Source organism: Miniopterus natalensis, chromosome 19 (genome assembly GCF_054644295.1).
Source record: "Miniopterus natalensis isolate mMinNat1 chromosome 19, mMinNat1.hap1, whole genome shotgun sequence".
Taxonomy (NCBI): domain Eukaryota; kingdom Metazoa; phylum Chordata; class Mammalia; order Chiroptera; family Miniopteridae; genus Miniopterus; species Miniopterus natalensis.
Window position 1 is genome coordinate 28,000,608 of NC_142099.1, and position 16,567 is coordinate 28,017,174.

The window sequence follows — 16,567 nt, forward strand, 5'->3', positions numbered from 1 at the left end:
TTAGTTGGGTGAAGGGCACGTAGTAAGGGACAGAACCAGGACCCAAGCCCTGACCGCATACTCCTTACTCTTTGCACCTATGGACTTGGGTTATCTTGCCCCAGACACTGAATATCAGAACCTTAGTGTAGAAAAGAACTTTATGGGTCACCTAATTCAATTGCTCTCCCCAAGACAGATGCTTCTTCTATAGCAGTGGTCCCCCGACTCTGGCTGGTTTTGAGTGGTTGTATGAAAAAGATTTAAAAAAGCAAACAGATTGAACAGAAAAACAAGTTCCTGAGACCACCTCCCCGCCAAGGCCCCTTCCCAGCCCCTACCAGCTTCCTTGCCCTGGCACTCCCATCCAGTGACTGAGGTCTGGAGATGCCATTCAAAGACTCCCCGAGTTTCTCCAGCCTGTGCCGCAGGGTCCCTATAGCCAGAGAGAGGAGGGAGGGGAGAGACAGGGCTTGGGGCAGGGAGGGGAGGGGTTGGCTCCAGTGATCTAGAGCCCTGGAGGCGGAGAGGTAAGAGAGCACACAGGTGGGCAAGAGGCTGGCTCTGGGAAACTGTCAGGGCCACTCTTTTTAGAGGGTGTGCCGTCCATTAGCATCCTTGCCCGTGTGTGTTTGTGTAACGAAGTCGAGCACAGATGACCCAGGAGCCGGCGCTTGTTTCTTGCCCACATGCTGCCTAAGCAAACAGTCTTGTTGTTCGGGTCAAAGTTAAATAAAACCTTAACTGATCTGATTTTTGTGCTTCCGTTTTTAATTGATGCGGGGAGCAGCTGCAGCCACAGGGCCCACCAGGGCACCCTGTGCTCACTCGCTGATCTCCTGCGCACCGTGAGTTGCTGCTGCCTCTCAGAGGCTCCTGGAGTGTTAGAAAAATACAGGCAGTTGGGGATGGCTCAGAGGTGCTGATGGGAGCCCCCATGCTCGCTATCCCAAAAACGGGCTACCAGGGCTGGGATGCCTTGTGGCGGAGGCTCCCTGACCCCTTTGTAACATGGGCGGTGGATGAAACCCGGAGATTCCTGAATCGCACCTCCTTGTGGTGGAGAAATGACTCTGGCTCCCCACTTGGCCTTTGGCTTTGCAGAGGTGAACTTGTGACTGTTTGAGGACTTGGGTGTCTATATGTAGCTGAAGTCTTTGCTTCCCATTAAAGTGAAAACATTTATCTGGCCAGATAGAGTCACCCTAGTTTATTCTAAAAGCAAATGTCCTTTAGCTCTTTTGTGTCTGATGTTTGTCTTCTGGTGTATTCTCTCTTATCTGGAGACTTTGTGGATTTCCTAAAAATCAATATGAGAGGCTGAAAGGAAGTTAGCATGTGTTACTCAGAAGAGCTACATTAAAAGAGAGAAAGAGGAGAGAGAGAGAGAGAGAGAGAGGAGAGAGGCAAACAGCCCATCTGTCAGAGAGTGTCTCTGTGCCTGGCCCTGTGTTAGGAACTATGAAAATACAGAAAATAAAGGCAAGCTCAACTCTCACGGATCAAACAGGTATTTGAGGAGGAAACACAGTACAGAAGCTAAATGGAGGGATTCCAATCAAAGGACTAGGGTTCAAATCTTGGCTCTGCCACTCTACTCACTGTCTCACTAGTTAGTGAGTGAGCCTCATTTTTTCTCATCTGTAAGCTGGGGTCAGGAAAGATATCCTCTTTGTGAGAATAAAATGAAGTTACATGAGGTTTATCAGTACAGCCAACATAACAGGTTCAGATAAGCAGTGTAATAAAATCACTACAACCTTGGACTCTTAATTTAACTTCATGAAAATGTGTAACTATTTCGATTCATCCCGCAAAAGACTTATTTCCCAAGTGTTTCGAGAATTCCTACCACTTAACAATCAAGTCACTATTTTTTAAGTAGTTCAACTCTTGGAACTGGCATTCTGATCATAGGGCTGAGGTGGATGGTAAGTTATCAATAAATAGGACATCAGTCTGTTCCAGGGAGAGAAGTAACAGTGCTCATGACACACAGCACCAGACGGGCTGATAGGTTCTGCGTTTAACACCGTGTTTCCCTAATTTCTCTGACTACAGAGTCGTTTAATTTAATGTAAATCAGTATTTTTATTTTTTCACCTTACAGGACCGCCTGTGGAACTAGAGTTCTGACAAACTCATTTTAAGCAACTCTGAATGGTACGAGCCCCCTGAGTCTGGAGATGAGGAAATTGGGCCCCACAGAGTGCACGGGGCTTGGTTGGTGTCTCATGTGGCTGGTTGGTGCCCAGAACAGACCCCTGTCCCCTGCCCTCCATCCACTGTTCTCTCTAATACACCGGGAGGAACTGAGGGACAGCTGACTTATTCCACAGTTGTTCAGGTGCCTTAGCCGCCAGCCAGGTGGGGCCTGGCTGTGCTCCACAGTGGCATGGCTTTGATTTCTTACAGAACATTCCTTTCATCATCTGGTGAGACCTCCTTTCAAAGCTGTCCCCTCCTTCACCCCTCCCTACTTCTTGTTTTCAATTCTAGGCCACATGTCTACCACTGTCTTCTGAAATGCAAGTTCATGTTGTACTTGATATCATCTTAAAAACGAAAGGATTCATTTGCTTCCAAAATAGTGGGTTCTATTAAGTGATGACCGTATCTGTTTAAGAAAAGCATGCCGTCTTTGCGTCGGGAACTAGTGGCTTTGTCTTGGGGTGTGTGTGTGTGTGTGTGTGTATGTGTGTGTGTGCGCGTGTGTGTGTATGTAGAGAAGAAATATGGGTGTTTACAGAATGCTAAAATCATCCAGTGTTAAAAGGACACATGTGGATATCGTGTCATAGGCCCTTTAGGTTGTCGAGATAGTGACATTTAGAAAACATTTGTTTTGCCCTTGCTGGTGTGGCTCAGTTGGTTGACCAAAAGGTCACCAGTTCCATTCCCGGTCAGGGCACATACTCAGGGTGCATGTAAGAGGCAACCAGTCAGTCGATGTTTCTCCCTCTCTCTCCTTCTCTCTTCCTCTCTAAAAAAAAAAATCAATAAAAACATATTTTAAGAAACAAAAACAATTTTTTTTAAAAAATAAAAATTTAAAAACATTTGTTTTAAGTTTTGCCTTAGGTAAGATGCCTCAGAGTAAATCTCTTCACAGCCCTTTCCCTTTGCTTCTCATTAAAAGGTCGGACTTTAAGCTCTTTCTATTGCATTTAGATCAACTTTTTTTTATTTTAGACCAGCTTTTGACTGAAACAGTGATTTTGTTTTAAATTTAACTTTATGAATTTGCTTGTTTGCATCGGCCGACTCAACCGGCTGTTTTGGATTTATGTGAACTCAGGGTCAAGTGCTGATGCAGCTGAAGAATTGTAGAAATTAATTCTGAAAATGGCGAGAGGAGTAGGAACCTAAGCCCGAATCCGTGCTTGGTAGGCGAAAACTGATCAATTTCCCAGTCTCTAATTAAAACGAGCCACCAAACGCAGCAGCAGCATAAAATCCAGGGCTTTTCCTGGCGATGAATGTGATCGGCCTGCGAATTTCTCATTGCTGGGAACAGAGGTTCTGTGCGCAGTAACCGTTCAACGGAAAGCTTACTGGCAATTTATGTTCGGTCATATCTATGTGTCTACTCACTGCCCAGGCCCTGCCCCTACCCAGCCCCCGTCCCCAACATAGGCATCCACTCAATTAAACCAATAAAGTGAAAGAGGAAGTTGCTTTCTCTCGCCTGTGTGGCTCTGAAGGAGTTCATTTCTGGAGACTGAAGGGGTAAACAAATAAGGCAGGGTAGCTGAGTTTTTGATGACTTGAGTTGTGAAAATCTGCATGGGGAACCATCTGCTTTTAAACTGAATCCCAGCTTTCCATCAATTAGCACTATAATTTCAGATGTAATGTAGGTTAACTTCTGATTGATCTTCAATTAACACTAGTTCTTAACTATTTACTTTATTTCTAACATATTTTCTCTCTCAGATAAACAGGGAAGCTGTGAAATGACCTTCCAGCTTTGAAATGCGGATACCTCTTTAGGATGAGAAGATTCCCCATTCCTCCCACCCCCCCTTGATTCCTGAGTTAGTAAGAGCTCAGGTGATGCCAAGTCAGTATAATTTTATTTCCAAAAGAGCATCAGGAAATCAGCCAGGAAAGCCTCATTACATGCAGACATGTCTTTCTTTCTTTCGTTCATTCTTTAGAATTGGAAATTTTTACAACATAAGTTACAAAATTATGCCAAGAAGCCCCAAAACAGCAATTGGAAAACTTAAGGAATTGGGAGACTATGTAAAATCATTTGGCTCCTTTCCTAGGACACAAACTCTCTCGGGGTGTAAAGGGGACACAGCTGTCCTCCAGCCTGTCCCCACCCAGGGCAAGCATCCCGGCCAGAGCGTCCCTGCCAGATGGTCGGCCAGCTTTTCCTCGTAGCCACCACTGGATAAAGGGTCAGAATCTCCCTGATGAGGTTGTTACAGAGAAGTTCTGGCAGCTGAAGAATGTTTACTAATTGGTATAACTCTGATATTTCTTTTGCAGTCTAGAAAGATGCACAATGTTACTGCTAATTCCTGTGTAGCTCATGGTAATGCATCACTGTGATGTGTTACTCAGCTTTCCCTTCACAAATTTCATTCATCTATTTGTTATATTTTCAAGTACATAATTTTATCACATAGGGGACTGTCTTTTTCTTATTATGGAAATATGATTTACTTAACAATCTTTTCTGCTGTGGTCAGCTTACTGGAAGCTTTTATACCATTAAGCAAGGATAGTTGTGTGTTTTTTTAATGGAAAAGACCTACGACTTTTCCTTCTTATCTTATATTTTTATTATATGCATCATTGTGTCTCTTATTAGCTTCTATGTTGAAAATGAGCAACAAGGGCTCTGTACTCGGTGGCTTAATACAACAAAAGTCTACTTCTCACCCATGTCGCAGTCCGATGTCCATGTTGTCTCTCCTGGATGGTGTCCCACATGAGAGTTCTACTGTCCTCCAGGGATTGGAAAGCTTCTCCATTCAGCCAGGATCTGAGGAAAAGAACGGAGTGGATGATCTAGTGTGGGACATTCATCGCTTCCTCATGCATTCCTTGAGCTAGAACTCAGCCACCGGCCAAACCCAACTGCAAGACCGGCAGGGAAATAACTTGTGCTTATTGTCAAGAATGACCTTCTGGGCTCCGGGACCTTTGCCTGACGCCCCCTGCTTCCCGCTCAGCATGCCCTCATTGGGATGGTAAAGGAAGACATGCTACAGCAAAGCCTCACTTCTCTGGGTGTGTATGGTATGGTTGCCCCAGAAATCTTCCTCCAATTAGACCCCAGCTTCTACTTTAGATGAATTACAGCATATAGATTCTAACATATAACAACAGCAGCAACAGGAGTAGTCGACCGCCTTTGGGGAGTCCTGACTGCCTGTCAGGGACTGTTCTACATGCTTAGCTGGATGATGTCATTCAATCACAATGGCACCTGCAAGAAGCAAGTGCTCGATGATCACTATTTGAAACGAAGACACCGAGTTGCGAAGAGATTCAACTTTATTATAGTGATGTTATCTTAATTTAGGTGCAAAGGCTACATTTGGTTTGGAAAGATGGGGCTGACTTTGAAGGATATAATTGGAAAGAATTCATGTGGTTCTTGGCATGGATTCCCAGCACGTGGGTGTCTAACCATACCTCCTAAGGGCCATGCCCACTTCAGGTAGCCACTTCCCTCCGGGGCATCCCAGCATACCTGCCCATGCTGGAACCTGCCAACAGAACTGATGACCCTCCCTGACCAAAAGAGGACTCTGCACTTTTGCAGAATTCACAGGCTACCAAGACAGTGTCCACGCATCAGCATTGTCCTCGCCCTGTTTGGAGCTGTGAGCGCTCTAGCCCTAGGCTAGAGATGGTCCCTTTTTCTCCCTACTGGGTCTAGGTGATTGGGGGTGGCATTAAGGCTTGTTCCTAGTTTACTTATATCAAGTGAATCTGTAGGAACTTCTACACGAATCTGTGTGAACCTCCTGTGAAACGGCCCATTTGGTTGAAGGAAAATCTCTTTCCTTAGCATTTGGATATTAATGGTTAATAGGACCGAAGCGAAGTGTCATTTACTCAATGACTGCAGCTCACTGAATTTTAGCCAATAAGGAAGCATAGAAAGGAGACCCTCAGTGTGAAGGGAGATGCCACTAACTAAACCCAACAGCTGGAAAGGCAAGATTATGCAGGCAAAGCACCAGTCCCCGCAAAGGAGGCCTTGTACCTCAGGAAGTTTTAGTGGCCCCTTCCCGTAACATGGGCAGTGGGGAGTTGACTGCTCACCCAAGGGTGACAGGGATGAAGGGAGGTGGGGAGGGGATGTGCCTTCCACTATCAAAACCATGTTGGCTGTCCATGTTCATTTACCAAAATCAATGTCTTTCACTCTCTGTTTAAAATTATCTAGTTGTCCGCCAGAATCTGTGCTTTAGAGTTCATTGTTAGTGCAGGCTGTAGTGTTTGCTTTTCTTCCAACGAATGACTCAGTTATAACACTAAATCTCTCCCTCTCCCTGTTTTTTTGTATTTTTTTTTTTTTAACTTTCACCTGTGAATATAGACGCCTACCTTTTCTCCCCCCACCCCCATTACTGGTATCTGGATGTTGACTTTTCAGTGTAACTTGAAATTGTTTATTTTCCCGATTCCAATAGGCAGTCAAAGATTGAGCAAGAAACGAATTCACTGGGGTTTTTTAGTCTTGACATTTAAAAAGAGTTAGATTAGGAAATCTAGATTTAAACATTCCCTAAGGAGTAGCTGTAATTAAATAATTACTCTGACAAGTGTCTGTTACCTGGAGGACATCACAAGCAAATCAGGAGGGTGAAAGACTCAGGCCTTATGAAGGATTGGCCTTTTAGAAGGAAGGGCCGTTTGGTAAATAAAAATGTGAAACAGAGAAGGTTGAGGGGTAATTTACCCCCCACCAAGTCCATTACAGCGCCTTAAGCACAATGGAGGCATAATTCATGAATTTTGAGTGTGCTGGTGGAAGCCAGGCTGCAGGTGTGAGAACAAAAGAAAAGAGGAATTACTTAGGGCGAGGGGCAGAAAGGCTGTTTTTTTTTTAAATTTTAAGACACTGAGATGCTTGAGGGGGGAGAGGTCAGTGCATTTTGATCTCTGGGGAGACGAAACACCTAGTTGGACAAGACAGGAGGAACCTCAGAAAAATTCAGCTAACTTCCGAGTCTGTAAAAGACTTTGCAAGAACATGTGAGGGTAAGAATGTGCTGAAGCTGTGTCTCCTTCAAATCCCATTAGTGGGGAAAGTATTTTCGCAGCCACATTTTTAAAAAGCGCATGGCCATTTGCTGGATTCTTCTTTCCCGCTGCCCTCCCTCCCCCGAGGGGACCGAGGGAGAGCGGGGAGCAGGCACATTCAGAATAGTGTCTCACGAGCAGTAATGAGACCTGCCTCCAAGGACTGATTTGTCTGCAGAGAGGAGAAGTCATCAGGTATCCATTGTGGGAAGACCCGCCTTCTCTTCACAATGGCTCTGATGAAGCTGCTAGAAGGTTCTTATGGGGAAGAAAAGACTCCTAGCAGCAGGCGGAGGGAAGAAGGGAAAATGAAAGGCTACAACCCCCCAGATCGCGCTGCAGGCTCAGTGCAGTGGAGAGGAGAGGGGAGGCACACGTCCTGAATGCCAAGTGACACGGCTGGTCCATCAAACCGAGCCCCTAAAGAGGGAGATTAAAAAAGATGAGAGAGGGCCAGCCTCCCCGCCGGCGGGCCCGGGCAGGCCGGGTGAGGGGGACCGGGCTTGCACTGCAGAATTCTAAGCTCCTGGGGCTGAAGCAAATAACTGAAGGTCATAAAAGCATATCCCCTGGCCTCTCCCTAGAGATTTCCTAGGCCCAGGTCCTGGGGGGCTCCTTCTGTAGCTGGATCCTGGGAAGGAACGAAACATTTACATCCAGCACAGTCTTAACAAGACCCCAGGCCCAATCAGAAAACAACAGATTTTTCTGGGTGCTAGAAAAGGGGAAGAGTAGAGTGAATTTTGCACTTTTTAACTTTGGTTAGGTGCTTTCGTGATTTGGACTCCCTTAAACCCAATCACCTCCTGCGAGGCAGGGCTATTTACCACACGGCTAATGGACTCTGATCACAACTCCAGTCATACCACCCTCTTTTCAAAGTGCTTCATTGGCTCTTTATACTTAAATCGGGTTAACCTCTGTCCCCCCTCCGCCCCGGTGTTGAAAGCGTCCGTGATACAGCTGCCACCCAGCCCTCCTGCTTCCCCTCCCACCACTTTGGGCGCATCTTGCTTTGGTGCTAGACAGAGCTGACTTCTTGATGTTCTCCAATCAAGACCTCACTCCACCTCCCTGCCTGGGCTGCAGCGCTTCCCTCCACCTGGAGTGTTCTCTTGACATCTCTGGCTCTGCTCCCTTCACTTTTTAAAATATATATATATATATATATAATCTTTATTGATTTCAGAGAGAGGAAGGGAGAGGAAGAGAGAGATAGAAACATCAATGATGAGAGTCATTGATGATGGGCTGCCTCCTGCATACCCCCTGCTGGGGATCAAGCCAGCAACCCGGGCATATGCTCTGACCGGGAATCGAACCGCGATCTCCTGGATCCTAGGTCGATGCCCCACTGCTGAGCCACGCCCGGCCTGGCCGGGCAGCTCCCTTCACTTTTAACATCCCGTCGTCTAAAGTGGTGTGAATTCTCTCGCCTCCTTCATGAAGTCTTGATCCAAATGGAGATTAGGTTCTCCCTCCCCGAAACTCTCAGAGTACTTTTCTTCTCTGTTATGGGGCTTCTCCTGCTGCACCTTATATTATGATCATCGATGGTCTCATCTAACCCTCTGGAATGAGCCAGGAGTTCCAGGACAGGGGCTGTGTTCCGCTTACCTCTCTTTATCTCTCAGCAACTAGTATATAGTAGGTGATCAATAAATAGAGATTGAATTGGATTTTCATTAGCATCTGGATTTCTAATTGTGAAGTGCTGTAAACTTGCTTTTGTGATCCCTAACTTCTTTTGGAAAACAAAATGCACGGGAAACATTTGGATTTGTTGCGGCAGCATTCAAGTGCTAGATGAAGGTCACCGGGGAAGAGCTGTCCCTGACTGGCACCCTTATCAGGGACAGAGTGTTTAAATGGATTTGGATTTTGGCTTCTTTCACTGCTTTCCCTTCTCCTCTGAACAGGGTGGAGTAAAACCCTACAAGGTGGAATTCATGGCCCCCTTACCCTGTGCCTAGCACTTTGTTAACCACTTTACATCATTCCCCGATTTAATCTTTGTAACAGTCCCTTGAAGGAGGCAATGTTTCCATTGCACAGCTGAATATACAGGCACAAGGAAGTTAAATACGTTGCCTAAGGTGATACAGCCAGCAAATGTTCCAGCTCAGCTACTGGCTCCAAACTTGTGTACTTGCCCACTGTACTGTGCCGCCTCCTGGACCTGATCCAGAGGATTTTCCAGGAAAGAAACAGCCAGGGAGAGCATGCAAGATGCAACACTGCGTTAAAAATGAAATTTTAAGAAGCCCCTTAAGGACAGAGTAGACGGGTAACAGGATGTAGCAGTTGGTACTCTGCCTATTAATCTTCACAACCCCTGAGGCAATTCTGATTATCAGCGGATCTGAGAGCCACTGCTCTGTAGACAGAACGCGGTTGTTATCGTCAGAAAACCGTGGTTCAAAACCCATCTCTGTCACGGGCCAGTCAAATGATATTTAAGCAGGTTACGGAAACTTCGTGCGCTCAATATTCTCACCTGTAGACTGGAGAGCGTAACAGTCTCCGGGATGTTTGTCGTGAGGATTGAAGAAAGGGATTCAATGTGATTAAATGACCATGGAGGACGTGAAATGGCCACCGTGATGCTTGAGACAATAAATTAGAACACCCTTTAAAAAGGTGGTTTTTAAAAAATATGTTTTTATTGATTTTAGAGAGAGGAAGGGAGAGGGGGAGAGAGATAGAAACATCGATGAAAGAGAAACATCAGCATCGATCGGATCCACTGCCTCCTGCACGCCCCCCACTGGGGACTGAGCCCCCAGCCGGGGCATTTGCTCTGACCAGAAATCGAACCCGTGACACCTTGGCGCATAGGTCAGCAATCAACCACTGAACCACACTGGCCTGGCTAAAAAATGTGTTTTTTTAATGTGTTCTCTTATAGTCCCTAAAAGTGACCAATTTCGTGTGATGATAGAATGTTTTATTTTAATCCATTTCTCTCTCTGCAGAAAGCTTTCCCAACCTAAGCTTAGGCTCAGTGATCGCCCTTTCCGGGTGTTCCCAGAGTGCCCTGTGCACACAGTCCCCCGCCTCACTCTGCAGAAATTCTCTATAGAAGTGTCTTGTCCAGGCGGCACTTAGGCAGAGAGCCGAGCAGGAGGGGCACCAGTGCCCCATTTTTAAGAATACCAGAAATGTTGCCCAGCGGGATGGCTCAGCGGTTGAGCATTGACCTAGGATCCAGGAGATCGTGGTTTGATTCCAGGTCTAGGCACAGGCCCGGGTTGTGGGCTCCATCCCCAGTAGGGGGCGTGCAGGAGGGAGCAGATCAATGACTCTCATCATTGATGTTTCTCTCTCTCTCTCCCTCTCCCTCTCCCTTCTTCTATCTGAAATCAATAAAGACATATTTTAAAAAAACACCAATACCAGAAGTGTTGACTAACTTGCCCGAGACCATGTGATAAGCTAGAGGCAGAACTAGGAATCAGATCCCAGGGTTCCTCTCACCCTGTCAGGAAATAACACCTTAGAAGGAAAACTTGTCCTGGCCCGGGGAAGGGGTGACAGTCCAGAACAGAGGAGACTGGCTCTCTCCTCATCTCTAATTTCCTGGCTCTGGTTACATGTTAATGATTTTGCAGAAACTTCAAAATTAAACTTGCTAGAGCCCTCACTGCTAGTGGACCTCCAGGCAATTAGAGTAGCTGTCAAAGGTTTTAGACCAACATCCAACCTGACCCTCCTAAATGACTCAAAAGTGGCATTTTAATGAGAAACAAAAGCAGAAAAGTGTTTGTTTGGTTTTTTAAACAGTTTTTTTTTTTTTTTTTTTTTAACAAGGGTTTTGTTTTTTGTTGTTGTTTTCCTATGGAGAACCTGGTGATGAATTTTACTGCCATCCAAAGGGTGAGATGAGGGGGACAGAGCCCAAGGCTGCTGACTTCAGCTTGTTACTGCCACTCTTAGTTTCCTGCAGTGGGTGCTAAAGAATTAACCCCCTGGGGCTTTACGCTCATGGGAACATTTGGGACAGGGGAATCCTCAGCTCCCTTTCTTCCCCAGTTTCTTCAACTCTAGGCCTGCTCAAGGGTAACCTACTGAGTGCCAAAACTGAGCTACTTTTTTTTTTTTTTAAAGACAAAATTCACCCTTTTAAAGTGCACAATTCCATAGGTTTTAGTATATTAGCAAAGTTGGGCAACCATCACCACTATCTAATTCCAAAACATCTTCATCACTACAAACAAAAACACACACACCTCTACGCATTAGCAGCCACGTCCCATTCTCCCCTGGTAACCACTAATCTACTTTCTGTTTCCATGGATTTGCCTGTTCTGGACATTTCATGAAAATGGAATAATATGATATGTGGCATTTTCTGTCTCGCTTCATTCACTTGGCATAATGCTTTCAAAGTTGATAAGTTAGAGGAAACAGTCTGCAAGACCAATTACTTCTGACACCAACTGCAAGTTTGAGGGTCCCAAAGGCTACTAGTTTAATAATTAGCTGCAAGAACTCAGAAAACTTGGTGGCATAAGCACCACATCAGAGCAGAATCTCAGATTCCCTCCCCAAATCTAATAAATAAAAATCTGCATTTTAGCAAGATTCCCTGGTGACTCCTGTGCACAGTAAAATTTCATAAACAGTGATCTAAAATGTTATCAGTGCTTGCTTCAAAGCTGCTTTCTTTTCTTTTTTTAAAAAAAAATATGCATTTTTATTAAATTCAGAGAGAGGAAGGGAGAGGGAGAGAAACATCAATGATGAGAGAGTCACTGATCGGCTGCCTCCTGCACGTCCCCTGCTGGGGATTGAACCTGAAATCTAGGCATGTGCCCTGACCGAGAATTTAACCAAGATCTCCTGGATCATTGGTCAATGCTCAACTGCTGAGCCACTCCGACTGTGCCAGAGTCACTTTATTTTCAAATGAATATTGGTATCTATAGGTACAGTTTAACCTGAAATAATGGGAATCAGTGGAAGGTTTATCTCCTCTCAATAAAATAAAATGAGCAAATAGTTATGAAATCCCTATTGGACAGCTAGTGGGTGTTTCTTTATGTGTTGTGAAGTGATGAAGCAATATAGTTGCTTTCTCTCAAATATAACTCAGTAGTGGTCCACATGGCCCTCAAAATTATGTCACAGTTATTCTTTAGATTCTAATTCTTTTGTCACATCAGTGGGGGCAATGAGATAAACTGTTGTTAGGTGCATTTGAAAAAAAAAAATATCAGGAACAGTGAAAATGGTTGGGGTTAATTGTGCGGGGGGGGTGTGTGTCTATGGATCTATGGGGACAATGCTGGTACCTGGGGTTGCTACAGCAAGAAAGGATGCTCTGCAGGGGGCAGTGAGAAAGAACCCAAGATATACCTCAGTCTATATCCACCAAGGCTCAGCTACCAAAGCAATACAATTTGACTTTCCTCACTCAGGCTTGATGTTCTCCTAGTGAGAACCAAGCCGAAGATTCTTGTTACAGGACAGTGGCAATGATGGAGTAAGACATGCTTTCTTATCCAATTCCTTCGGAGAGAGGAAGATCGATGGAAAACAATGCAAACATCTTCCTGGCCCAGATGGGCAAAGCATTTTGCTTGGGGCAGATCAGTCCTAACACATTGGAGACAGTTCCAAGAACCACATCAGAAGTGCTTCAGGGAATAAAGGACTTGGCTGGGAAAGAAACAGCAACAGGAGGTAAATGTGGACTGGCTAGCTAAGCACCTCGGGTGGGGGAACCAAGCAGCACGGCGATGCTTGTCTGCAAAATGCTATGGGGAATTTTCCTGGGCTGTAAGGCATGAAATGGAGCAAATGTCAGGTGAGAGAGTATCCAGAAAGAATACCTTGCAGGGATATATTTACAGGAGATCCTCTCTCTCTTCTTTTTCTCCCCCTGATGTTATACTTTCCTAATCCTTGTTATGTGTGCATTTCCAGTGTAAGAAACCTAAAAAGACAACTTGAAAATTGCCTGAAGGAAGACCACATGGTGTTTGCCAACCTGAGCACATGATGTGAACAGCAACACCTGGGCCTCCTCCCATGTGTATGCTCCTTGATAGGTGGGCACCGTTTGGAGAAAGTCTTTTCCATAAAATGCTGGTCTCTGTGTGGAAGCAGCATGCCTTTCCTCCTTATATCTCTTTTGCTTGCTCTAGGGGAGGAATCAATATTTTTCATTTACTATTCTAGGTTCTTATCTGCTCTGTAACAAAAGACACACTAACAAGAGGGAAAAAGCATACAAATTTATATGTTTTATATGATCCGGGAGACTTTATATGGAAACAAAGACCCAAAGTGATGGTTAAACCTGAATGTTTTGATACTAGGCTTGATGAGAGTGGCCAGCAGTGGGAAAATGTGACAGGACAGAGAGGTGTGAGCTGAGAGTGGTAAACCTGTGGAGTTTCAGCAAGTCCCATTCCCTTGGATTTTTCTCAAAGTCTTGGTCTTAGAGATAGGATGCTCTTTTCCTTCAGGTGTAGGAGGGGGGCACCTCTCACATGGGGGTCTTATGACCTGTTTCACTGGAAGGCCCTTCAGCTTAAAATATTCGATATGCTAAGGCATCATATTTTGGGGTAGCATGTTCTGAACCCCAACCTTGCTGAAAGAAGAAACAAAAAATAGTGAAGGTTTTTAACTTTTATTTTTTAGTCCATGAAATAGTTCGGTGGTTGAAAGGAGATTTTAATGTCTCTTACCTTGATAAAGAAACATTATTATGATGATACTTTTTAAGTTAATCATTTTTCTCATTTTTTAAATAGATTCAAGTTGATACTGGATAATGTCCTTCTAAAAATCTCTCTGTGATCCCACCCATAGGTTTACGAGACATTTTGGGAACTACTCTTAGAATATGGCCATGGCCAGTGGGAAAGGGTGATGACTGGTTCTGTTGTAAATATCCAGGAATTAACTTATGCTTAAAAAAGTTTTTTTTTTAAGTTTCATGTAACTGTTTCTGAGGGTAATGTGGATCCCCTGTTAAATTGGCTTTTACTGTAGGGGAGGAAAATTTTATTCTACCCTTCTAGGTTCTTTTGGCTGGTCTAATAATTAAATTGACATAAGACAGATTAACAAGAGAAAAACAGATTTAATTTTGTACATACGGAAGCCTCACATGGACATGACAGGTTAAAAGACAGGAAGGCAATCCAGGCCTATATGCTATCCTGAGCTAAGGAGAAGGGAGTAGAGGTCTGGGGCTTTAAGGGAAGGAAGCAATTAACAGGAAGATGGACGGAGCAAATGTTTGGTAAACTAATGTTTCCCATGCCACGCAGAGGCAATGGAACACAGACTTGGAACACACAGGTCCTCCTGAGCTCCCCCCAGCCCACCACACCTGGCCCATACCCTATGTAGTTATTTCTGGTATTAATTCTCTTTCTAGACCAGGCTTTCTATCTAAATCCTTTTAGGCAGTTGAGGGGGAACTAAAAAACTCTGAGTCTTTTGGGCATTGATTGTCCCCAGCTCAAAAGAATCCACATGCCCAGGTGGCACATCTTGGGGGCAGCCCATTCTGCTGCCCAAAGTCACTACAAAGCAATGCCGATTAGGCAACGACCTGGGCCTCACAGGTTGGGGGATGACTGGTTTAGGCTATTAGCTTTGGGTGAGAGAGAATGGGATTTGAGATGCAAGATGAAGGGAAGAAGGCTAGAGCGCCAGGAGCTCAGCTGTGCCATAACCCTGCCTGGCAGTGGCCCTGCCTCCCGAAGGCTGCTCAGCTTTCAGAAGGCAAGAGGCAGCTTGAGCACCGTTATTTCTGGGGCGCAGCCCCGGAGCCTGGTCCTGAAGAAACAGCCCGTCCTGTAACTCTACAGAAAGGGCTGTAAACATTTATGAATTCCGAACACTTGCGGCACGTGGTGGGCAGGCCTTTCAAAGGCAGATTGTTCACTTGTTCTGCGCACCGCAGGCCCCTCGTAAACACTGTCTCCTTGGAAAAGGTGCGGGCTTCCGTTCCGTTTCCCTCCCACCTCCCTTTGACTTGGGGAACTCGAGTTGCCGCTAAGCCAACTCCTCCTGCCCAGGGTGTCAGGGACACGGCGAGGGGAGAGGCCTGCCTGGTGCGGTGGATTTTCTTGCAAGCAGCCCGGTTTTATGAAAAGGGCCTCTATCATGCACGCAGGGAAGTGCTCTTGGCCCCATGCAAGTAAGCTGGCTAATCATGAGGTAGCCCAGCTCCTCTGCATGAGAAAGTATGAGGCTGAATGACATGCATCCAGCCACAGATGCACTAATTTAATTTCATGCCCCAACATCAGCTGCTCCTCTCCACTTAAAAGGAACATTTGCATCCATCTGTCATCATCTCTCCCTTTCATTTTAAAATCTCTTTATTCTATTTTCTTTCCCCCTCGCTCCTCCCCCCACCACAACTTGATGAAATAATGGGGCACATTTAAAATCCAAACTCAGGCAATTCAGATTCTGAACTGATGTGATTTTGTGCCATTCTGAGTCAGCCCGGAGAGTGTCTGGGGAGTAGAAATCAAAGGCCCCAACAAAAAAGCAAGTGAGAGAGGGAAGATTTCGAATGCAAATCAACCTCCCCAACCCATTTGAAAGAACCTGCTGTGAACTGGGCTAGAACGCATGGCCCATTAGCACCTTGTTAGGCTGTGGGAGCCAGAGCAGCTTCACCGGGCGGTAATGGGGGGAAAATGGCTGAGACCTTTGCAAGCCCATCCCCAGCTCCCTGCTATTCAATCCTACTTACTTCTGGGACCCCCGGGGCGGGGCTGGTAATTGTTGCTCAAGAGGAAACGAAAGTGGGAAAGAGCAACTTCATTAAACACATCATTTAAAACTTAACATGCACCTTTCTAGCAAAAAGGAACAGAGGTTTATTTTAGTTCTTCAGAGACCTCTCCAGGAAGACAACTGATTTTGTGTGTGTATGTGTGTGTGTGTGTATCTCTTTGTGTTTGCTCTCTCCTGCTTCATTAAATATTGAGATTTAGTAAGATGATAGATAGATAGATAGATAGATAGATAGATAGATAGATAGATAGATAGATAGACACATATGTGTATCTATATATATATATGGACTGGTAAATATCTAAGGGATTAAGTGTTAATCCTCAGAAGGCAAATCTTCAAATACAAAATACACGGTTGACACACGTATCAGTAAGAATTCACTTGCAGATGCTTTTAAGAATGCAGTGCTTGCGTTAGGATCCGAAGAGGGAAAGGCTGGCTAGGACATCCTGGCCCCTCTTCTCTCCCCGAATGCTTTGGTGGCGAGCAGGGTTAGTGGTCTTATCGCTGACACCATGACACGTACATTGTAGAG